This window comes from Candoia aspera, chromosome 18 (genome assembly GCF_035149785.1).
Source record: "Candoia aspera isolate rCanAsp1 chromosome 18, rCanAsp1.hap2, whole genome shotgun sequence".
NCBI classification, from domain to species: domain Eukaryota; kingdom Metazoa; phylum Chordata; class Lepidosauria; order Squamata; family Boidae; genus Candoia; species Candoia aspera.
This window is the reverse complement of record NC_086170.1, coordinates 8,220,376-8,245,307: the sequence shown is the minus strand read 5'-3', so window position 1 is coordinate 8,245,307 and position 24,932 is coordinate 8,220,376.

Below are 24,932 nucleotides of genomic sequence, written 5' to 3'. Positions count from 1 at the left end.
TTCCTTTCCTTTCCTTTCCTTTCCTTTCCTTTCCTTTCCTTTCCTTTCCTTTCCTTCCCCTTCCCCTTCCCCTTCCCCTCCCCCTCTCCTCCCTCTCCCTCTCCCCCTTTCCTTTCCTTCCCCCTCCCCCTCCCCTCCCCCTCCCTTTCCTTTCCTTTCCTTCCCCTCCCCTCCCCCCTCCCCTCCCCTCCCCCTCCCTTTCCTTTCCTTTCCTTTCCTTTCCTTCCCCTCCCCTCCCCTCCCCTCTCCCTCTCCCTCCCCCTCCCTTTCCTTTCCTTTCCTTTCCTTTCCTTTCCTTTCCTTTCCTTTCCTTTCCTTTCCTCAGCATTCCCCCCCCCCACAATTGGCAGTCCAGATCTGGAGCCCCATCAGTGTAAACTGAGGTGTCGACATGTACAACCCCATGACCCCGAGGGGCAGCGGGGAATGGCACATGTGCAAGAACAGAGTTTTCTTTTTATGGCTCGAAGTCCGCCATTCCGATATTTTATATCCATATGGGAATGTTTGCGAAAACATCTCCACCCTGGAATTAAAACAAACACAAAGAATTCAAACAACAGATTTTGAGCAAAATTAGGATGTCTGACTATGCAAGTAATCACAGGGAAATGATTTCCTGGGGCAAAAGTGTTTGAGTGGCGTTTGGAATTTCACTCTGATGCAGTTTAGATGGGATGCGCTCCTTTCGATACGGGCACCAAAGCTGGGGATGATCCCCACTTGGGAACTGCAGCCACATATCGGAAAGATGCAGGACGCACAGTCAGAAAGTGAGATTTTTGTGTTGTTCCTTTTGGTAAGTCAGCCCTGCCATTTAAAAAAAATATTCCCCAGATGCCCACTCCTTTGATTGCCTTTTGAACATGGGGAAGGGGGCCCAGGTTCATATGGGGGGGGAAGGGGTTGCGTCTAAGTTTGAAAAAAAACAAAGAGAATGACGTAATTCTTTTGTACCGTTTCAATTGGATAAGGTAAAATAGGAAGTGGTTGTGGTTTGGTCTAATAAGTATCCTCTTCCCTAGTGCATATTATAAAATACTTATTTAGGAAAGGTAGTCTGCTTTATGGGAAAAGAAGGAAGGAAGGAAGGAAGGAAGAAAGGAAGGAAGGACGGACGGACAAAGGGAGGGAGGGAGGGAGGACGGACAAAGAGAGGGAGGGAGGGAGGGAGGGAGGAAGGAAGGAAGGAAGGAAGGAAGGAAGGAAGGAAGGAAGGAAGGAAGGACGGACAAAGAGGGAGGGAGGGAGGAAGGAAATTGACCCCCACTATTGCGAAGATGCAATTCAGTAATAACCTGAGCCTTTTAATAGATGAATTATTTAATCTAATTTGCATACATTAGATGGCAGAATATAAAAATCTAGCTGATGCGTCAATAGACTTAAGGGATAAAAACATGGAGAAATAAATAGAATTACCTTCAGAGGGCTTCCATTCGTGGGAGCAGTGGAATTCATTCTTGAATCAGAATTAACCAAAACATGTTTGGAGGAATTGAGGCTGGGAAAGGAAGACAAAAGGTCATGGGAAGTTCCCTTACCGCATCATCATGTTTCTCTGGCTGCCAGCCCTTCGCCGTAGACCAGACTAGGAAACCAAAGCCACGCAGGCCGATCCTACGTTTATTACAAGTTTAGAGTAACAGACCCTTGCAAGTCTGAATGCGCTTCCCCGTCCTTTCATCTCACTGAGAACGAGGGAGGGGCTTGTCTGAGACGCTTTCTCAGGTTACAGTTCTGGCCCGGACTCGGATTTCTCTTATCTGGCTGTTGTCTTGGTTGCGGCGCCTCCTCCTGTTCCTCAGGGTCGTTCCTTCTTCCCATTACACTGGCTGATGATGGCGTCTTCTCAGGGGTACAAGCAGGGATCTTTCTTCACCTGCCTAGAGATGCTGGGATTGAAACCACGTGCAGTGCAGGCGGTCCGACTTTCAGCTAAAGCCCTTCCCAGGCTGTGGGAAGAAGCATAGCTCTACCAGGACTGATGTATTCTAGAGAGCAATGATGCACACTGATGAGAGAAAGACACCCCTTAGAGTGTGCATATCAAGCAACACTCACTGAGACAACGATGGAAACAAGGGGTTGGTTGTGTTCAGCAACGTGTATTCAACTGGATGAAATTGTGGGCTTTTCAAAACACTGCCCCAGTTTCCTCAATTTCACACAAAGGGCCTTCCATGCATTCTGTTCCACAGTGGGTCTTGGGATGGGTGGCTGCTCATTCATTGGAGATTTTCAAGCAGAGGATGGGCGGCCATTTGTTAAAAGTGTACAGGTAGCATCTGACGTTCAACAGAAGATTCAGCTGTTGCCTCCTGAGATCTTTCCATTCCAAAAGTGGATAGCAGGCAGGGAGGATCAGAGGAACGGTGCTGCCCTAAACGTGGCTAATCCCCAAGGGAAGCCATTGAGTTCAGTGGGACTTACTCCAGAGTAAGCATTCTAAACAATCTGAGAGCGGGTTGGAGGAATAATTTATTGGGTTTCCCAACTCACCGAACCAGGCCAGCTAGAGTAAGTAGTGGCATTCATACAATATGTAAAGCTTCATTAATCTTAATCTTAAATTGGGGGTCAGGGTGTCTTAACATAGGATTCAAATATTCTTCAAGCCCAGAAAACATGCCAATTCTGTAACCAACTTTGCTTATTGTACAAATCCTCCCAGTATCTGTACATATGGGTCTTTCCCCACAATGGAAAATAAGCCTCTGTAACAATTTTTATACATTCTGAGACTGCTGTCAACAATGCTGGAATAAGAGGGAAAACACTACTTTGACCAAGTATATAGCAAAGCGTAATTTAAGCCTGTCTTACTCCTGGGGTGAGGACAAAATGGAGGCAATGCTGGCAGTTGCCAGCATGTTGGTGTAGATGGGGAAAGGTCCCTCGTGTGTATGTAGAAGGGAATATTTTACAGAACTCTTTTTTTCATGAATGCATGATCCATTGCTTGAATTTTTCGTCAAATCAATACAGTGTTGGTGCATGAGAGAGAAAAAGAACTCCATGTTTTGTTTTGCTTCTGAAATTTCCCTGGTGCCTCCTTCTTCCTGCCAGCCTGTCTCTGACCACCTAGGAGGAAAGGAAGCTTTGTGGCCAACACTTCCGACTAAATAAATTTTCAGAAATCTAATGAGCCACCTTTCCCCGGTCTTCTGAGGGATACAAATCTTACCTGCCCACACAATCCTGGGCAAAGGGGGGAAATAAAGTCTTAATTTTTCAAGATTTCTCAGCTGCCCTCCTGCACTGAAGCTCAAACCTGCTATTATAAACGTTCTCTTCCTCCCCTCCAAGGCACCAAAGAAGAACGGATCATCTAATCTGGTTAAAAATGCTCCCCCGGTTCCAAAAAGCCAACGGTGAAGGTCTTTGCAATGCTTGTAGTTTGGGGAGAAGCTGGAGGAAAGTGCACAGGGGGAACAATTAAGCCCCCCTCCCCTCCCAATTATGCCAATCAGGGTCATTTCTGCCCTCACTGAGTTTGCATTGGTCAAAATGCAAAGCTGGTGTGCCCGTGTATGCTGTTGCTTGGAACTGTTTTCTTAATTTCGTTTGATTAAAGGCCACCTAGAACAGCATTTTTCAAACTTAGCAACTTTACGACGTGTGGACTTCGACTCCCAGAATTCCCCAGCCAGCATGCAATTCCAGGCCCTCTGCTGAAGCTCAGTGGCTTAGGATGCATCTCGTTGCTCTCCCAGGTGATGGACCAGGTCTACTGCATGTCTACCTGCTGGCATCATTTGGAGTTTCTTTGTACCTGCACACCTGGAAATTTCTCCCAGGCTGCCTGGCAACTGAGGTCAAGGGAGACCAGGAGGCCCTTCCCTTTCCTAGAGCCAGAAGACCACATTTGGAGAAACCGGGTTGCTTGCGTTCAGCCATCTCCAGAAGAAAGGACATCAAAGTGGAGAGATGAAAACAAAGACTCAAAAGTGATGCAAAGGAAGGTGTTGAAGTCCAGTTGTTGGTCTGCTGCCACAGGCTGGTAGTTCATGGAGATGGGAATAGGAAACCGTGTGTGTGTGTGTGCGTGTGTGCGCATGTTGATGAGAAGTGACTGCCTCCACCAGAACAGCCAGTGTGCCAAGAGTTTTAGGAAAGTCCTTAAAGAGCATCTTGAAACAGGAGAGATAAAACAAACCTTAGCACAGCTCAGGAGTGTCCACACAGTGTGGTAAAAAAAATCCAGGTGGTGTGATCGAAGCTCCCTTATTTTTTAGGCAGAGGTGAAGCTTCGATCACACTGTTGTGGCCACATCAGGAAGAAATCACATCCCACTCTACCTGCAGATCCCCAATATTTTGCCCCATCCATGAATCTGGAGTTCCATGTTGGCATCAGGCTCAACATCCACGTTGGGATCAAGCTCAACATCCACGCTGGGATCAAGCTCAACATAACCCTCTGTTCATCTAGCAGCCCCAGATCCAAGAGATTGGGGAGGAAGGTGGGATTAAAGGGAGCATCTGAGAAGCATTAGCTGGGCCTGAAAAGAGGAGGGAGCAAAGAGGCCAAGCGTGTTATTTCCCCTTCAAAGATTGACCGTGCTGTGGCTTCTCCGCAGGTAGCTGACACTCTTATTGTTTCCGCTTAGAAATTGCGGTTCATAATCAAAACAGAGGCTGGCCCGGATTCTCAGTTAGGTCCAATTAATAGGGACCCTCCATCCCTGATTGTTTTCCTGATTTCAGTGCAGTTTAGCAATTCATTACACTGTTTCTTTCCTTCCTTTCTCTCTGTCTGTGTGTCTGTTCACAGCCAGGTATTTTTTTTTTCTTTTTTGCTAATCATATCCTGAGATTAGAAGAATGCCTGGGAGGAAAATGAATTTGGCTTTTTCATTTCCCAGAGACAGGCTGGTGTTACACCCTTGATGATGAGAGGATGGCCAAAGCTTTTAAACTCCGGTTTGCTTGAATGGAGGGTTAGAAAGCGGGGTGGGGGTTTCTGGAGGAAAGATTTGTCAATTTGTCAATTTTTATTTTTATTTTAAAATATTTGTCATTTTCAGCTTCTCCAACCACACAGATGTGAATGTTACTCTTGGTTAAGAAAAACACTGATTTGGAAAACTTAAGTTCTTTGAACTTAAGCAGCATTCCTTAATGGCCAGAGTGAAAGATGTGGTGTCAGCAATTGCAAACAAAAGGGGTTAGGGGTTGCATCTTACCCTGTCGTTTAAATCAGTGCACTGATGATGCTACCTAGTTGGGTCATGAAACGTCTGCAAGCCAACCACCAAGCTCAGAGAGCACCAAGGACACCACAGTTCAACCCTGGGCTACAAATATTCTCTTCCATTTAAATCAATGCCTGTCAGGGAATGTAAAAGTTGGAAGTGACCTTAAAGACCATCTGGTCCAACTCCTTGCCCATGGCAGGAATCCACATTTATAGAAGTCAACTGTTTTACTTGTTGACTTCCATAAATTACATGTCAGCTACTAAATACTACACACTGAAATTAAGTATCATCAGAAATCAAAAGCCTAGATCAGTGTTTCACAACCTTGGCAACTTTAAGCCGTGTGGACTTCAACTCCCAGAATTCCCCAGCCAGCACTGGAATTCTGGGAGTTGGAGTCCACACAGCTTAAAGTTGCCACGGTTGAGAAACACTGGCCTAGATAATACTTGGTTGATAATTCAAATCCAGATGGACACCAGAGATGGTCAGCCCAGATCCATCTAAGCTCTGGATTCCAGACTTAGAATGGCCATGGTGGTTCTTCACTACGTCAGCACTTTTGCAAAATGCCTGTTCAGCATCAGTATTTGCCCAGGAGAATTTCTGTGTCCTAATGTAAGATGTCATGCTGTGGAAGCAAATGGCTTCTCTTTTCAAGGAGGGTAGAATGAAGCTTGCTCTCAGGGTTGGCTTGAAACCTTTGTTGGAGATGGATGGAGTGATGGATGGATGGAGAGAGGGAGGGTGTGTGGGAAGGCGGGAGGGAGGGAGAGGTTGTTCCCTAACTGTCCAGAAGAGAAGAAGCAAAGTCCTTCTGGCAGGACATCACACAGCAGAATGTGCCAGAGTGCTCCAAGAGACTTGTAGGAGGATGACTGGAGATCCAAGTAATTCAGTTTTGCGGTGGGCTACCCCGATCCACCTGGAGCCATTCTTCTGCTGACAGATGCTTGCAAGACATCTGGAAGCTTCTTGGTTAGGCAAAAGACTGCAGGGTGGCCAGATCTGGCCTCAGGACAGGAAGCCGCTTGGCTTCGCTGAGCCTTCTGCTCCTTCCCAAACACCATCTGGATCTAAGTGGAGAATCTCAGACACCCTCGGTCCCTGGCGTTGACTTAGAGCCTCTAAAATCAGCAGTTGTGTTGTTCATTGAATTCTAGGCTGGAAAATGTTTTTTTTCCTGGCTCAGACTGAAGGAGGCTTTTAAATCTGAGATTGGATTTCCCTCGAATCTAATTTCCTTGTGACTGGAGATATTAAAAGAATTAAAATTCCTTTTGTTTCTTTTATAAGGTAAAACGGCTGCGGTCAGCATGAATTCCTGGCCTTTGTGAAATCCAGTTTCCCACCCCAAATGATGGAATAATTATGTATCATTTCCCTCAAACTTTAGAGGGACTCTATATTTTCTGGCCAACCTGATTGTCAAGACATAGATTTTCCCAAATAAAGAAAATTAATTAATCTTGTAAGTTACTAGATTTCTTTTAAAAATAGCCATCTCTTACTATGAGGTGAAGAGTGTGTAACTTTTGATGGTTGAGGCTGTACTTACTGAATTGGGGAGGAAATGAAACAAGTGGAACTAAGTAGGTTGGACTACATATTAAACAGAGGCTGGGCTGGACTTTCCCTTTCTTGAGGTGTAGATGCAGGGAGGTTCTTCGTTTTAAAAACTGTATTAAAACTGAAACACCCTTCTGTCCGTGTCTTTCCTTCTCCAAGACAGCAAGAAATGTTGATGGCCCTCAGGGTTGGCTTGAAACCTTTGTTGGAGATGGATGGATGGATGGATGGATGGAAGGATGGATGGATGGATGGATGGATGGATGGAAGGATGGATGGATGGATGGATGGATGGAAGGAGAGAGGGAGGGGACTCAAGAAGCTGCCAAAAGAGGCTTTGCAGGCCCCATGTAGTCTTGGTGGCTACATCTACTCACCCTTCGATTAACATCTCCTTCAGGTCAAGCTTTACTCCTGGTATTTTTGTGGCCACAGCTGTGTAGTTTTCTTAGCAACCATGGAAATGAACATAAGAACATAAGCAGGACTGGACCCCTGGCCTATCTAGTCCAGGGGTCCCTTCTCACAATGGCCAACCAACTGCCCATGGACTCTCCCAGCAGATGGCCCTCAGAGGCAGTCCCACAGCCGTCAAAGCTAAGAGCCTTCGATCCCCATGACTTCCATGAATTGGTCCAACCCTTTCTTGAGGCCAGGCAGGCTGGCAGCCAGCACTGTATCTCATGGTAGCAAATTCCAAAGTTGAATGACATGTCAAGTGAAAAATAGCTGGCCGTTGCCTTCATCCAGGCTGGACTTTCAGATCTAGCTTATCAACTATGAAAGCCCGTTCTCAGTTGGCTGCAAGCATATAGTCTGATACAGGTCCAGTCCGTTCCCAAGACAAGAGACTGGTGGAAACTTCTAGTTTACTACATCATGGGGGGAGGAGAAGCAGGCATGAGAATCTGAATCTTGATTTCGTTATAAGTAGAGTTTGCGTTTGATTCACTGCAGGCCCTGGAGCCGGTCAGTCAGTCTGTCCTTAATCACAGACAACAACCAGAATTAGCAATCCCTGGCATTCCTATGGGTTATCTAGCATTTCCATAGCACGCCAGTGTATCTAAGCTTTCATGTGCATTGAAATCTATGCTTGCAATTCATTGCTGGGCTAGCTAAGGAAAGTCTGGCGCAAGTGGAAGGTTTTCTGGTGGTCCCCCATCCAGGGACTAACCACGTCTGACACTGCTTAGCTTCCAAACTCAACATCATCCAGGTGCTGGCAGATCTATTCCACAATTAGTCATTCTTCTTTTCAGGAAGGGACAGATTAGGGATGTTGCAAAGAATCCATGTAGGTGCTCATCAAAGCAGAGGGTTCTGCCTTCCTAAGTTGGAGTGAGCCCCCTATTCTTCAGGGGAGCGCAAAGCATGGAGTTACAGAGTGCTTTCCAGAGCAATTGTGTGGAAACAGCTAATTTTAATCATTCAGTCTTTATTTTGTAACCCAGTTTGAGAATTCCTTGCAGTTATGGAGTAACCGCTCGACTACGGTGCTGATAGGAGGTGGGTGGGATGGCTAAAGTAATAATAACAAGTCCTGTAATAGTAATATTACTGCTATTAATAATGATAGATCTTGCAGGCAATTTCCTAAAAATAATGTTACCCTCTAATTGAACATGCATTTTCCATAAGTAACTAGATGCTTTGAATCCATCGCTATAGCAACTTGGTAAAGGGAGGGAGGGAGGAGAAGGAAGGAAGGAAGGTTTAAAGTGGAAAACAGGAGTAGCCAGCAGACACAGATGTTTAATTGGCAGATGACATCTGTTTAGTCCGAATATTGCTCTCAAAGTTTAACCCGATCTCTAAAATATTAGCAGTCCCCATCACATAATCCCAAACCAGAAAGGCAGAAATCCAGATGAAAGTCTCCCTGTTGGATAGCTACCATCACCACCTTCAAGAGGAGATTTTTTCCTAAGGTTCAACTGAATCTGACCTCTGGTAATTTACATCCCTTTTCCGTATCGTTTGTGATTCTGGAATAGGGAACAGGTCTGGGGATAGCAAACATTTCTGAATGAAATAGGTTCAGAGTAACAGAATGAAACCTAACAGAGACAAATTCAAAGTTGTTTTCCAATAATACTTTGTAAAAAGGATCTTGGGAAGGTAGTGGGTTGTAAACTGAACACGAGTCTGCAATATGAAGGATTCAGAAACTGGAAGAAGTTTGGAAAAGGGCAGCTAGGATGAACAGGAACTAACAGAGGACTGGTGAAAGCCACTGAGAAAGTCACTTATACATCTGAGTGTAGGACATGGAATAATCTGTTTAAGGCCAGTTCCCCACTTGCATCAAGTCATGGTTCAAACATTTCATTCCTTCCTTCGTTCCTTCGTTCCTTCGTTCCTTCGTTCCTTCCTTCCTTCCTTCCTTCCTTCATTCATTCATTCATGATATTTATATATCATCTCACAAAACGTGAGATGGGCAGTGCACAATAATAAACAAGCCATAAAATGAAGAACATTAAAAACACTTTTAAACATTAAAAATCTTTTTTCCCCTGACATATCTTTGTGATATCATCTTCATCTTGTCCATGCCCTGAATAAGAGAGGCCTTAAATCATTTATTAGAGCCAGTTTGGTGTAATGGTTAAAGCATCAGGCTAGAAACCGGGAGACCGTGAGTTCTAGTCCCGCCTTAGGCATGAAGCCTAAGGTGACCTTGGGCCAGTCACTTTCTCTCAGCCCTAGGAAGGTGGCAATGGCAAACCACTTCTGAAAAACCTTGCCAAGAGAACTGCAGGGACTTGTCCAGGCAAAGCAGACTCAGCTGAACAGATTAAAAATAAATAAAATCATTATTAGCTATGCTGGGCCTCAAGTGGTGTTTTCCCCCTTAATCCAACATCATCCAGCAGCAGCTGCAAAATGTGCAAATTCAGTTACACTTCACCACCCTCACGTCAGAGCTGTGACTGCGGCAGTGCCGTGATTGGATGATAGTCCCCCACCCTCACCTCCATTGGGGAACCACCAGGCCAGGAGGAATCAACCAATTGCTTCACTTAACATGGGCTGCGCACTCCCAATCAGGACAGAGCTGTTTGGCAGTGAGTCAGAACGAGATGCAATAGAGTTCTCCACTTCTGGATGTGTTCCGTGCCTCAGTTTGGATTCCTGTATTCAGCAGAGGGTTGGACTCCTCAGACACTTAAGATTGTAGAGTTCTTCTGGAATTTCAGCTCTTTACAAATAGCTAAGAGGGGCAAACAAGTGTGTTCCTCCATTTTATCTGCCTCAGAGGGTGGCAATAATGGTCTGTGTTTCTTACGTCTACATTTCTACCCAGAACAAGATGTTGTGACTGGAAGATTTTCCTTGCAGGCATCAGCCAAGCCTTGAGTTTCCTTCCTTTGAAGGACGGATTATACCAGATGCCGTTACACATTTCTTAAATACGGACCAGAATCCAGTGTCACTTCTGTAGAAAGCTTAATAAAAATCCATGAGGTGGTCCTTGCCTGCGGTTCCTTCTCAACAGCTGGCGTTCAGTGGTAGACTGCTCCAAATCAACAGGCAAGATGGAATCATCAGGGTTCCACTTTTCATAGAATCATACAGTGTAAATGTTAGAAGGGACCTCGGAGATAATTAAGTCTAACTACTTTAGCAACGCAAGAATCCATCACTGTATCATGTTCGACAGATGGTCATCAGCCTCTGTTTGAACACTGCCAACAAGGAGAATCCATCACCTCCTGAGGCAGCTCTTCTTCTGCAGAACGGTTCTTCCCATTAGGAAATTCTTTCTGATGTCCAACCAAAATTGACTTCCTTGTAATTTGATCCCTTTTCCTCTCCTCTAAAATAATTCTGTCTTCACGTACCTGAAGAAAACAATCTTTCCTTTTCCATCTCCTCTCCATTGATTTGTCTCCTCTTCTTTGGAAGGTAGTGGACGTTCTTGGACATTCTTTCTCTTCTCCCAAGGAAGTTGAGTGGATATATCTCAGGTCCCTTTGGGCCAATGATGGGAGGACCTCTGGCCCATGGATCTAACCCCTATAGCCACCCAGATCCTCAAGCCAGGATCCTCCCCTCAAGCTCCACTAATTTTTTTGCTGAAAGGGGTAGCAACCAAACCTGAGAGTCGGGAGGCACTGCAAGTTCTGGTTCTTGACAGCTTCAGAATGAAGGCAAGGGGGAATGAGTGTAGATTGTAGGTCAATTTAGTTCTCAATTCCTGCATTGTTTATATTGTCTATGGACCATGGACATTTTAAGGGCAACCATGAGTTGGAATGAAGTTGGCAGCATACAAATCTACAGGTAGTCCTCACTTAACAACCATTCACTTAGTGGTGGTTCAGACTTACAGTGGTAATGGAAAAACCTACTTACGACTGGTTCTCACACTTATGACCATCGGAGCGGTCACGTGATCACTGTTTGGGCGCTTGGCAACCGGTTCACACCAAGGACTGTCACAGTGCCCCTTGGTCACGTGATTGCCTTTGTCGACCTTCCCAGCCAGCTTCTGGCAAGCAAAATCAATGGGGAACCGCATGATTTGCTTAATGACCACTGCAAAAAAGGTCATAAAATGGGGTCGGATTCATTTAATGATGGCTTTGCTTAGCAACCGAAATTCTGGTCCCAATTGTGGTCGTTAAGCAAGGACTACCTGTAATCAATCAATCAAGAGCAAGAAGTTCTCTCTTGTGAGTGCAGAGTGGTCTATCGTTTCTGTGCACCCGCCTTCACCTTAGACCTCCTCCACCTTTGGCCAAGCAGCTGACCAGGACAGTTCAAAGACCTAGAAGCCGGCTGCATGAGGAGTCCTTGGTGCTCTCTGAGCTGGGTTGCGTGCTCACAGACGTCTCATTGCCCAGCTGGGTAACGTCATCAGGGGCCATTCAAGCATGTTCCAGCTACATGATGCTTTTGGATCAAGCCAAACTGGCTTGTCCAGGAAACTGAACCAATGAAATGCTTTCGCACGGAAGGAATTTCGCAATCAAATGGACAGGCTTGCAAAGAGGTGCTAATCTGGGGGTGCATGCCCATATCTCTGTGTTTCTATGCACAGGAAACAGAGAAAGGGTTTTCATAGCATGCAGCTTAATGTGCATTTCTGAAGATGTTGTAGCGATCAGTGGTTTAAATCGAAGGCAAGGATCGGCAGAGGCCCCGAAAGATCTCTTTCTTTCCCTTCCCCTCAAATACCAAGAGCTTAAAGGTTCAGATACAGTGAACTGTGCATAAAGAGAATATTGTGAAGACTTTTAAGAAATGCTGCGCTATCTTTATGCCTGTCTCTAAAAATACTGTTTTAATACACAGTATATCTAAAAAAAAATTGGCGATGAACGGGGTTGGGGGTAATTTGACATTTCCCTAAGGGCATACTTCTGCAGATTTCTTACCAGGCCAGTTCAACCGTGATACCTTGGGAATTGTGGTTTCTCCGCGGGGGAAGCAGGAATATTATTTATTTATTTCTTTGGGTGAGACGATCGGCAACCCAGCTGCCAGTCCCTGTACGATGATCCCCTAAGGAAGAAGGAATGGCGGTTTGAACTTCTGCAACAGATACGCGCACGTCCCAAGCGCCATCGCATACGTCGTTTCCCCCTCCAACTTTTCCAATTACGGCGGATATAAATAACATAGAAGCACCAAGTGGTCAGCCGCGGGCTTAGTTCCACTTCCTGCGACTTCTTCCATGTCTACGCCGAGGCCAGCTTTAGTGTGAGAATTTCCCAGAGCCGTGAGAAGTAGCTGTTGAAAAATTAAACCAGCATATTAAACGCAATCCCCTCTGGGCCCACGGGCTGGGGAGAGCTTATGTGCCACGGACGATGGGCAGCAGTTTATCATTGCAAAAGGCCCGGGAGCCGAGCCGTTCTTGGACTTCATCATGGTTTGTTGAATGAGCAACAGTCGCCTCGGTTAATGCTTTGCAGGAAGCCCTTAAGTGCCCCTGGGCACTGCACGGACTCAAAAGTAAGCACGATAAATTTAGACGGTGCGTTGAGTGGATCCTTCCAAAGGGGCACCTGGGGGAGTGCCGGGGACCATGAGAGCTGGGTGGGGAATCCCAGAAACTTCTCAGCGCCCAACGAGGCACGGTGCGCCTCCCGTTCTTCCCCTCGGGATGGGCCTTGTAGGAGCCCCTTGGAAGGGTCTTTGAGCACAGGGCCATCTTTAGGGCTGCTAAACGTTTGGTTTGTCTTCTGGTAAAAGTCACTTCCTCCTGTGTCCAAACAAACTTATAATGTAATCTTCCTGGTAGCCACATTTCTTTCCTATCCCCTCCAGAGACCCCAAACCAACAGCTCTGGAATTTACCCTGGGGGTTGGTTGGTTGGTTCCTTCCTCTCTCCCTCCCTCTGTTCCTCCCTTCCTCACTTTCTCGCCTTTTTTCCTTCCCTCCCTCCCTCCCTCCCTCCCTTCCTCTTTCTCTGTCTCTTCCTCCCTTCTTCTTCCTTCTTCCTTCTTCCCCCTCCCTCCCTCCCTCCCTCCTTCCTTCCTTCCTTCCTTCCTTCCTTCCTTCCTTCCTTCCTTCCTTCCTTCCTTCCTTCCTTCCTTCCTTCTCTCTCTTGCCTTTCTTTCTTTCTTCCTTCCTCTCCTTCCTCCCTCCCTCCCTCTGTTCCTCCCTTCCTCCCTTTCTCGCCTTTTTTCCTTCCCTCCCTCTCTCCCTTCATTCCTCTTTCTCTGTCTTTTCCTTCCTTCTTCCTTCTTCCCCCTCCCACCTTCCTCCCTTCCTCCCTTCCTCATTCTCTCACCTGCCTGCCTGCCTGCCTTCCTCCCTTCCTTGCCTTTTTTCCTTCCTTCCCTCCCTCCCTCCCTTCTTTCATTCCTTCCTCTTCCCCTTCCTCTGTCTCTTCCTTTCTTCTTCTTCCCCCTCCCACACTCCTTCCTTCCTTCCTTCCTTCCTTCCTTCCCTCCCTCCCTCCCTTCCCTCCCTCCCTCCCTCCCTCCCTCCCTCCACACTCCTTCCCTCCCTCCCTCCCTCCCTCTCTCACCTTCCTCCCTCCCTTCCTCCCTCTCTTACTTTTCCTTTTCCTTTTCCTTTCAAACGGTAATGATGAATTCGTTGTGCATCCAGGCTGTGACAGTGAAAAATGTGCCAACGGAATCGAGCGGGATGGGGCCAGGGACCCCGCTGAACTGGAACAGATCAGCTGATCCAGAGACATTTCTTGCCTCTGGGGCCACTTGGAATTGTGGCAGGAGCACCAGTGGACAGATGTTGTGTGAGGCTCCCCCTCCCTCCCCCCCCCCCCGGCAACAATCAACGGCAACCAGTTGAAGGGTGTGGGAACCTCGGTCGGTCGTTTATCTGGTGCTTAACCTTTGGAAATCATTCCTCTGCATGAGAGGCAGTGTGTGGATATAATATGACAGCCCAAAGAGGATGTGATGCCACGGTGTGCTTTCCTGGCAGTTAGGGACGGCAGGGGCATGTAAACGAGACAGAGGCCCCCGGGAATTTGCAAGATCCAAACCCGATCCCTTTGATTCCTGTGTTTCTCCCCCCTGCCGCAGTTTTCCAAAATCAGCTTGACCCTCCCCGCCAATCTGAGTCTCTGCTCATTTCTGTAGCCCCGAATCCCCGCCCGCGGACCCGGACCCGGTGCTTTGCACCTGAAATGGATGACATTTCCTGGGATTAGACTGGATCGGATGATTTGATTTGATATTTGATATTGTTTGATATTTTATTTTATTTCTATAGCTGCCCATCTCAACAAGTGACTCTGTAGTTTTGTAGCCTTCCTCATGGGAAGAACAAAACGGCAGCAATCTCAGCAAGAAAGAGGTGGCAGAGTTGCCGTTCTGGGGCATCCGAGTCAGAAAAGCGGGGATTCGCCTGGGGGCTCAGAGTGAGGCAGGTGTGGGACAAGGATTCTGGACCCTGAACAAGGTTGCAAAGCCCCTCAGTGTCTTTGGGATGTGCTATGTGCCGCCACAGATTTATACAGACCATGGAACCCTAGAGGTCATCTAGTCCAACCCATAGCCATGGCAATGTTGGTCTGCAATGCACCTCTCTTCGCTGTTGATATGGCACCGTGCATGCAAAGAAGTCCACCATGTCTTCCTTTCACAGTTTCCTCTTCTTCCTATGCATTCACAGTTGAAGCAGCAAGGAAGGAAGGAAGTTGCACATGCGTGTGGGCGCGCACACACACACACACACACACACACACACAGACCGCTGACTCAGCAAAGGAAGACAGACACCATAACTGGGCCTTGGAGGGGACCTTCCCTTGACACAATGGCTCCATTCACCTTTCCCCCACAGATGGTAGGGAGGGCACATGTGGTGCAGGGTGGCATTGGGCAAATGATTCATGTTGCCGCTCCTCTTGGTTGCCTGGGTGGAGCATCAGTGAATCCCCTCAGAGTTGGGATGGCTTTGAGTTCTAATGGATCCTCATGGAGCAGGAGGTTGGACTAGATGCCCTCTAAGGGTCCTCCCAGCTCGAGGATTCTATGTTCCTCACCTAACCAGACCAGCTGCAGATCTAGTGGCTGTGTTCATATGACCGCTTGCCTTGTGTAAACCATCTTAATTCGGTTTTTTTGCAGCTTCGTGGTCCAATGCGGCATACAAACTCCGAAAATTGGTTAATTCAGTAACTCAGGTTTAGCAGGTCGTGTGAAGGGGGCCTCCGAGCGTCAGAGCCTTCCGAGATGATGGGTTGAGGTCCAGCCTGCTCCTTCCATGCGAAGGCAGGCTGGACCCTGTCCTTCTTTCCAGGGAGAAGCAAAACACGTTCTCCCTCGGTGTCTCTTTAAAATGAATGGCCATGAATTAATAATGGGGGCTTGCTTAGATATTCATAGCTGGCTCCTCATGCAAGCCAAAAATATTTCCACTTTTATGTCCTGCGTGAAATTGTAAAAGGATGGTGTCACCGCAGCTGTGAAGATAATGGGCTGCAAAGGAGGCGCGCTTCTCCATTAATCAGCATTTGTTGTAGGCAAAGCTGACCTACAAGAGCTCGCTTGCCTTGGAAAAGGGGAAATCTAGCCACCATTGCCCTCTGCAGCAGAATCACCTACTGGAGGCGCAGGAAGGAAGGGGTCAGAGAGAATATGGGGAGGGCCAGCCACTGGCCGTTCGAGGGATGGGGCTGAGCAAATGGCCGAATTCACAGGAGAAGATGCAACTCTCTGCTCAGGGTGGAGTGGGGCAGCTCTGCAGCCTGAGGAGGCAGAAGGTACCACCGGCTTTGCCGTTGGCTGAAGTTCTCCATCGTGAGGATGCCAGCCCTTCAAGGTAGACCAGCCTAGGAAACTGAAGTTATGAAGTTATGAATAAAACTACTTTCATTGTAAAGTTATAGTATATAATGGGCTGTAAGGATAACCTTGTGGAACAGAAGGAAGCGTTGCAACCAAGACAGTGGTCAGGTAAGAGAACTCTGAGTCCGGGCCAGAACTGTAATCTGAAAAAGTGTCTCAGACTTGACCCTCCTGATTGCTCTTCAGGATAAAGGCAAGGGAGGGGGAGGTGCATTCAGACTTGCAAGATTCTGTTACTGTAGGTAAAGGTAAAGGTTTCCCTTGACGTAAAGTCCAGTCGTGTCCGACTCTAGGGGGCGCTGCTCATCTCCGTTTCAAAGCCTTGGAGCCGGCGTTGTCATAGACACTTCCGGGTCATGTGGCCAGCATGACGACTCGGAACGCCGTTACCTTCCCGCCGAAGCGGTACCAATTAATCTACTCACATTTGCATGTTTTCGAACTGCTTGGTGTGCAGGAGCTGGGACGAGCAACGGGAGCTCACCCCGCCGCGCGGTTTCGAACCGCCGACCTTCCGATCGACAGCTCAGCGGTTTAACCCGCAGCGCCACCGCGTCCCTTTTACTGTTACTGTAACCTTATAATAAAAGTAGGATTAGCGTTCGTAACTTTGGTTTCCTGATCTGGACTACCTTGAAGGGCTGACATAATAACAGGATCTTGCAAGTCTGCATGTGCTCCCCCCCCCCTCCATCTTTGTGAGAACTAGGGAAGGTCTTGTCTGAAATGCTTTCCCAAATTACATTTCTGTCCCAGACTCGGATTTCTCTTTCTTGTAGCTATTCGACTTGAAAAAACAAAACAAAGCAGTTTTCAAAAGATATTAAGAAGAGGAACAGAAATCCTAATCCTGCCCTTTTGAATGATGTCTCCATTTCAGTGCCCCCCTGAATTTATATGTGTGTATCCTTGTGTGCACAGGCAGCTTCATGTGTGTATAACATGTTAAGGAGGCCTACCCCAGAATGTGCAGACTCTTAGCTGACTCTTAGTCAGCTGACAAGACTAGATTTCCAAGGAAAGGTAATGAAGCCATTATGAAAGAATTCCGGCAACTGCTACCAAGATGCGAGCCTGGTTTATAGTGAAATTAAGGTTCAAATTTCCATGCCTCTTTCCCATGCTCCCATGCTAAGAGGCTAGAAGTGGGAGTGGAGACGGTTTGCAGCTGTTTCTCAGATGGTACTGGTCTGGTCTGGTATCCAGCTGTTTCCTTGTGATTGAATGGGAGTTGGTGCAGCTGCTGAAAGAGCCAATGCAATCTTGGGCTTCATCAACAGAGGTATTGTGTTAAGATCATGGAAAATGATACACTGCACTGGTCAGACTGTGTAATGGTATGTGGGAAAGACCTTGGGAGATGGGGTGAAGAGTTGCTGCCAAGGGAACGGTTAGTTAAAAGAGGGCTTAGCCCTCAGCTGCTTAATGGGTGGAAAAAGAGGCTTAGAAGGAACCCTCCCTAGTTTCTCAGGCTGTAAAGGAGACGGAGGGAGATTTGTACCTTCAGACTTGCAAGATTCTGTCAATGTAGCCTTGCAATGAAGTAGAATTAGCTCTTCTGGTCATGTTTCCTGTCTGATCTACCTGGTACGGATGACACACCCTTTCTGAGAATCAGCATTAAAAGGGAAGGGTCAGATAAGAGAGGGCTGAGCCCTCAGCTGCATAATGGGCGGAGAAAGAGGCTCAGGAGGGACCCTCCCTAGCTTTCCAGGCTGTAAAGGAGATATGGGGGGGAATGTACTTTCAGACATGCAAGTTTTTGTCAATGTAGCCTTAGAATAAAGTAGAATTAGCTCATCTGGTCATGTCTCCTGTCTGGTCTACCTGGTACGGATGACAGGATGAAAGAATGCAGTTCCATCATGAAGTTTCCCTATAAATAACATGTTCTATCATAGGAGCCTTGATTTTCTGCAGCTCCATGATCTGATTGACGGGGAATTGCTGCCTTCGTAAGAAATTTCCGGCCCCCCGTGCGCAATTTTTTTTTCTCACTTTGCAAGTGGTCCAGCCCTTTCTATATCCTTGACCAGGGGCTCTGCAGCTCAAGGGGAGGGTCTGTGAAGCTCTCCTGGCTGGTATTCTCTCACCAAAGCCAGAGATGCTGAGCTGATTTTGTAATGGGTTCATTTATGGCTAGAGACTTTGAAATCCTTGGTTCTTCAACCAAAAAAGCAAAGTTACAGAAACCAGTCCACCCCTTCTGTGGCCGGCTCCGAGCTTGCCACCCCTTAAGGCCCAGCAAATTTACGAGGGCCTGCCTGTTTATGAACTGCAGCCCCGGAGTTCACAAAAGCTTCTGCCAACATAAATTGGTTCATCTTCAAGATGCCCCAAGACAGAGCACTTTTCCAGCTGCTGCTGCTGCTCATCAGATCTGCAAAGCATTTTTAGCGGAGACATTAAGCTTCACGGCCTGCAGCAAGCGGTCGTCCTCCAGATGTTGTCGGGCTAATTCCCATTATCTGGCACCACTGGCTAGGATTGGTGGGGATTGAGGAAGATGGGATGGTCAACCTGCTCCTGTTCCTGGCCTTACAACTCCGCCTCCTTTCTAGGGAGCCTAATATAATGGAGTTCTTTGGAAAACAAGCATTGAACAGTGAGCACCAGGGTTCTGGAGGCCTTGGGGCTGACCTCCATCCAAGGAGTCTTGTTCCTATCTCTTCATTTCTTCTTACGTGTTCGCATGTTGGATTTGGCTGGGGTCAAGCTTTGACCAGCCCTGGGGTCAGAGGAGGACGATCAGACATCTCCAGCCCCTGTTCATTGTCATGGCATGTAATGGCATGTGGGAAAGAAGTTGGGAGAATGGGCAAAGAGACACTGCCCAGGGAAGGGTCAGATAAGAGTGGGCAGAGCCCACAGCTGCATAATGGGAGGAAAAAGAGGCTCAGAAGGGACCCTCCCTGGTTTCTCAGGCTGTAAAAGAGATTTGTACTTTCAGACTTGCAAGATGCTGTCAGAGTAGCTTTACAATCAAGTAGAATTAGCCCGTCTGGTTGTGATTCATATCTGGTTTACCTAGTAAGATTTTCTTTCTTTCTTTCTTTCTTTCTTTCTTTCTTTCTTTCTTTCTTTCTTTCTTTCTTTCTTTCTTTCTTTCTTTCTTTCTTTCCTGCCTTTATTATTTTTATAAATAACTCAAGGTGGAGAACATACCTAATACTCCTTCCTCCTCCTCTTTTCCCCACAACAACAACCCTGGGAGGTGAGTTGGGCTGAGAGGGGAGACTGGCCCAAGGTCACCCAGCTGGCTTTCATGCATAAGGCAGACTAGAACTCGCCACCTCCTGGTTTCTAGCCCATTGCCTTAACCACTAGACCAAACTGGCTCTTGTGAAGGAGAGCTGTGTCTAAACCCATCTGCAGCCATTTAACTCAGGAGTTAAGCGTGCCGAAAGTGTGGACCCATGCGTAGCAGTGAGCTTTTATGTACACTAAGGGACCAGTGGAATTATTATTATTATTATTATTATTATTATTATTATTATTATTAATTCGATTTGAATGGCCACCCATCTCATCTCAGCGACTCTGGGTGATCCACAATAGGTAATACATTACTTCTTCAATGAAAAGAGATCCTGCATCCTTGGAATCCACTGCGCTGCCCCAGCTGTCGGAAGCGAACTGCGGCAGGAGTTGGGAGGAAAAATTTTGTTCTGTAATTTGTATTTCAAATTCTAATTTTCCAGTCTAGGATCCCAATAAAAGATTTCGATTTGGCTCTCTTAAACCTCAGATTGGCTTACCACCGCCATCATTTTTCTTTAAGCCCATGAAAGGGGGGGGGGAATATTTCCAAGCCCTCACCCTGCTTCCCTAACGGATGCCATTATACAACCACTGCTAATGGCCCCTCTGTATGCATTAAATCTGGCCCCCAGCAGCAAAAAAATCAAAGCAAAACTCTGCCTACGCCAAAGAAGCATCAAAGTTTTTCCCCAACAGGCACAAAAGGACTGCCTGCTTGAGAACCACAGTAATGGATGAATGTTGGCTCCTTGTGGTACTGAGCATCTGTAGCCGTTTTTCCCAGGCACCGGGCAGAAACGTAGGAGAACAAGGTAGCATCTCCGTGTGAACGCCTGGTTGGGTTCCGTGTTGGAAAAAATGGGCTTGCAGCTGTGGTAGATCCCAGCAGCATTGTTCTTGACATCATTTTGGCAGTGATTTAAGATGCATCTTTCTTTTAGAAAGCATTTTAATTCCCTGTTTGAAATGGGGGGGGGGGGAATTCTCCTCTACCATAAATCAGAGGCTGAATCTTTTAACATTTACAGTTTTAAATGAATTCCTGCCGAGAGTCTCTTAAGCCAGATTTATATCGGATTTTGCATTGAACTGTGTCGTTATGTGGGCCTGAAAAACCTCATACAAAATTAGGCATAATGCAAAAACATGCTGAAAAGACAGTTCTCCCGGTATTATGTTTTGAGGATATTGCAGGGAAGGCTGTGCAAAAAAAGAACAATTATAGTGGACATTTTTCTTTTAATGATCCTTGGACAATGCCGTGGCAGAAATGTCTCATTATAGATAAAGGAAGATTGAGGAAGCCCTGTGTTCCCCCCATATGACCCAAACATGATCAGAACAAAGGGAGGAAGGTATGTTGAGTAAGGTACGAGAGGGATCCCCAGTAAAAGTGGCTCCCCAGAGCAGAGACGTTCTTCTGGTGTCATTCACCAAGAGGGACCACGTGCATAAGGGATTTTCATCGTTCCAGCATTACTGTTCCTGAATGTGTGCTCCCTCAAGACTGTATCCTTGGTCGAATCTTGGAGTTGGAAGGGATCTCATCCCACCCCTGTCTTGGTGTAGGATCCACTGCAGCATCTCTGACAGATGTCCATCCAACCTGTTTGAAGTCCTCCCCCCTCAAGCAGAGGAGAATCCATCACTTCATGTGGCAGGCTGTTCCACTGGCTAAAAACTTGTACAGTCAGCAGGTTCTTCCTGATCTCTAGCCTGAACCCCTTTCCCATCTTGGTTGCTCTGAATTTGCTCCAGCTGGTCTGTTTGGGGCACTGTCACTGTCCAGAAGTGGACCCAGGACTCCCAGTGGGGTTTAACCAGAATAAAATAGAGGGGTAGATCATTTCCTGTGATTTGGATTGAATGCTGCTGTTGCTGCATCCCAAGATGACCTTTGACTTTTTTTTACGACTACGTTGGATTGCTCTGGTCCAAAGCGGGACAAATATAATTGCAACATTTGGGGGAGGATCTGCAAAAGCAGATAGGATAAGACACACTGCAAATCATCCTCTGCAAATACAATCCAGGGACTGTTAAGAAGGTAGGAAATTGCTCCCCTGACTCTTTAATGGGGCTACTGAATCTAGACTTGAAAAATTGAAATGGCCACTAGATGGCAGCAAAGGATTAAGACTTTTCTCTCCAGCGCCAACTAGTGGACACCTGATATTTTGCAGCCCAGATCTTATACTCCTGCTGTTTAGCACCACACGCTTCTGGTTTGTGGCTTGTTTTCCTTTGGCGGTGTGTTCGGATTTGGCCGTTGCCGCAAAGCACACAGGGTTCTTCCTCTCCGCTTTGGGGGGCGGCGGTCCAAGATAAAAAGTGAAGCACGAATCTTTGCAGCCCCTGTCATATCATCTGTCTGTGGCAGCTGCCCTTCTAATGCATTTGGCATCTTCAGAGGCTCCTGATGGTTTTTTTCCTGCAGAAAACTAGCAGCAGGGAAATAGCCAGGATAAACTCATTTGCAGACTGCTAGTTTTCCAAAGCAAGCATGTCTTAGAAGGACCAGGGTGTGATGAGCAGGTTCAGCCAGCTGGGAAAAAAGGAACCTATGAAGAAAATTTTCAGACAGGATGAACTTTATTTTAAATTCTGGAACTGGGGGGAACTTAGCACAGCTCTCTTTCTCTTCACCTTGCTACAGGTTTTTATTCTTGTACATAGGCAAACTTCAAGCCACGCAAAGAAAGGAAGGAGAACATCCTGGAGAGATTTAGTGGTCAAAACGTTGAGCTACTAGGAGCGATTTAGAGGACAGCCACGCACACCCAATGATTCCCAGTATTATGGAGATCCAGGCACTTAGCAAAAGCCTTGAGTGGGGTAGAGAGGAAGGATTTTGAACAATGCATGTTCGTGATTGGGAAGGGCAACGTCAGCTGAGCTCCAGATGAGTGTCTTAATTTCTTTACGGGTGGGAGGAAGACCCAGCCACACCGAGGCTGCCTTGGAATAACAGTGGAAACACAGAGAGAAGTTCACGGGGAAAGGAACAAGGAAGGAAGGTGATCTGAAGGGTGCCTGGGAATAAAACAATGGTGTAAAAGTAACTGAATGAACCAAGAAAAGATGTAGGAATAGAAAATAGCCCTAAGAAACCCCCCAAATTAGCGTGAACTCCTTCAAGTGACTTGGGGGGCGGTTTCAGCCATCATGCTGCTGAAGTTCCCCACCTTCATCGCAGCTCCAGGACCACAGCATCCTTGGACAAAGCATGTTGCGGCCAGGAGGCTCCACATCTGGGTGATCCTCACGTCCTTCAGTATCACCAAGAGGCCGTGTCTGTTATATTCTAGATTAAGTCCCATTGAATCTTTGAATTAAGTCCCATTGAATCTACAGTGAGGCTTACTTCTGAGTAAACTCACGGATTTGCAGAGCTGAGCCATGCCAGCGGTATCCACAGAGCGGGGTCCAGAATGTCAAGGTGGTGCCTGTGACTGACACACTGTAAAAACCAGGCAAAGCAACGTCTGTACCGTTGGGGCTGCCATCTTAACTTTTTGGACTACAGCCTGTGGGCATCCCAGGCATGTGCATGCTGATCGTTTTCCCACCTGTGATTTTTTAAAATGTTGGGCAGTTGAGAAAATCCCTTTGGATCGGGTGAAGCGAGCTGCCGCTCACGAATGCGGATGCCTTTGAGAAAACTGCGTTCGTCAGAAAAGGTGCTACCAGATTCCTCCTGATTTGGGGTATATTAAAAATAATATACAATTCTTCCTCCTCCCAAGCTAGCTATTACCCATAGTCACGCCACACCGTACTGCTGAGCTGTAAATGAAAATGGCAAAATTAGCAATTAAAAAGAAAAAAGATAATTACAGCCGGCGCGCAGTACCTTGAGTTGACTCATTTGGAGTCTCCTGTTTGTATTACATCTCGAAAGTGTTTGCGGGACAGAGGGGGCTGTCAGAAAAGTGACTGCCTCCTTGCATGCTCTTGTTCCCCTTCTGGAAGCCAACCAGGCGGGGCCATCCATTCAGCCTTGAGGTGACGTTAGCAAGAGTTTGGAAAGGGACCTTTCCCTTTCAGGATGCTATTGGACACGGGAGAAGAATTGAGCATCCCTGAAGAAGGTTCTCAGTTTTGCTTCTCAGCCAAACTCCCTATCCCACCTGACTTTACGTTTTGTTTCAGCTGATACCTGGGTGATATCTCTATTAGGATAGTGCAGGAGGATATGCAAAGGCAGAATACAGAAAGAGAAGAAGGAAGACAACTCAGGAATTAAACTGGATGATTCAGCCAGCTAGTCTGGTCTGCAGCAGTTTGAAATCAGCTCCAAGATGAAATTCGTGTGCTGAATGCAGAGCGGTTAGTGGCTGAAGCTGGTTTAAGCAGACACCTCCTCTTCCCAGACACCGGCTGAAAATGTGTCTTATTTAGGGACTTTCTTGCTACTTCCCCGTCTCACTTTTTATGATCTCTTGCCTGATGAAGTGTTTGGGAGACCTGCATGATTTCTGCTGCTGGGGTGAAAAAAACCACCCAGCTGTGAAGTCTTATGTTTTTTTTCTATGGACCAACCGGCCTGTTATTATTTTTCTAGAAAGGAAAGGTAGATTCTGTTTATTAAAATGAATAAATAAATAAATAGGAAGCTGCCATGCTGCAAAAGGCATCATTATCAGGCATCATTTTTGCTTCCCAGAAGGCCTGTGGACATGCAAATTTTCAGGAATAAACAGGGTGGAAAAGAACAGCTTGTCACTGTGGTAAAGAAAATCTTGCACAGTACAAGAGATGGCAGGGAGCAGCCTCACTGGTTCTTTTGCGATTGGCCCTGCCTCCCCGGCAGCCATTTTGTGAAGGTGCTCACGACATCTTCAAGTTCCAAATGTACACAACAGCCCCCCAAGGTTGTCTGTGTCTGTTGTAGGCTATGCACCAGCTTCCGCAAAGCCAGCTCTGCTTTTGAAATTAAACCCTAAGGCTTGAGACCTTGGCTGATGTGGAAAAGGAGATGCCAATTTGCAGTCCTTCCTCCATTCGTAGCCAGTTCTCCACAGCCCCTTGGGGCCCCATTGGCCCTTGATTTCCATCCGCAGCATTTTCCGATACGTCTCATTTAGATTTTGTTTTTAAACTGACGGAGAGGAACAGAAGTGAAAATGCAGTTTGCTGAGGATATGGTGCTTAAGCCCAAAAGGAGCCGGAGAAAAGATTAAATTAATAATGCGCACAGTGCTTGGCGCATTGCTGCCCCAGCGTAAATTAACTTTATTTTATATTAAAAACAAAATCCACACCCCAAGCAAACTGTTCTGACTGCGTCCCTGGGTGGAAGCAGGCAGAGGCACAGATGAGGACGAGGATCCAGAACCAAGCAGGGGTCTTGGATTCTGCCCCTGCATTTCTCCCTGTTATCCTTTGGATCCCCCCCCCCCACGCTTCCTCCAAATATCCTGTGTAATGAGCTGTGGGAATGACCTTGGGAGACAGGAGGAAGAGCCGCAGCCTAGACAGCGGACTGATAAGAGAAATATGAGTCCAGAGCAAGAATGGGGGTGGAGAAAGCATCTCAGAAGGGACCCTCCCTAGTTCTCTGGAAAGTAAAGGCAGGGGAGGGGGGAAGCACATTCAGACATGCAAGATTCCGTT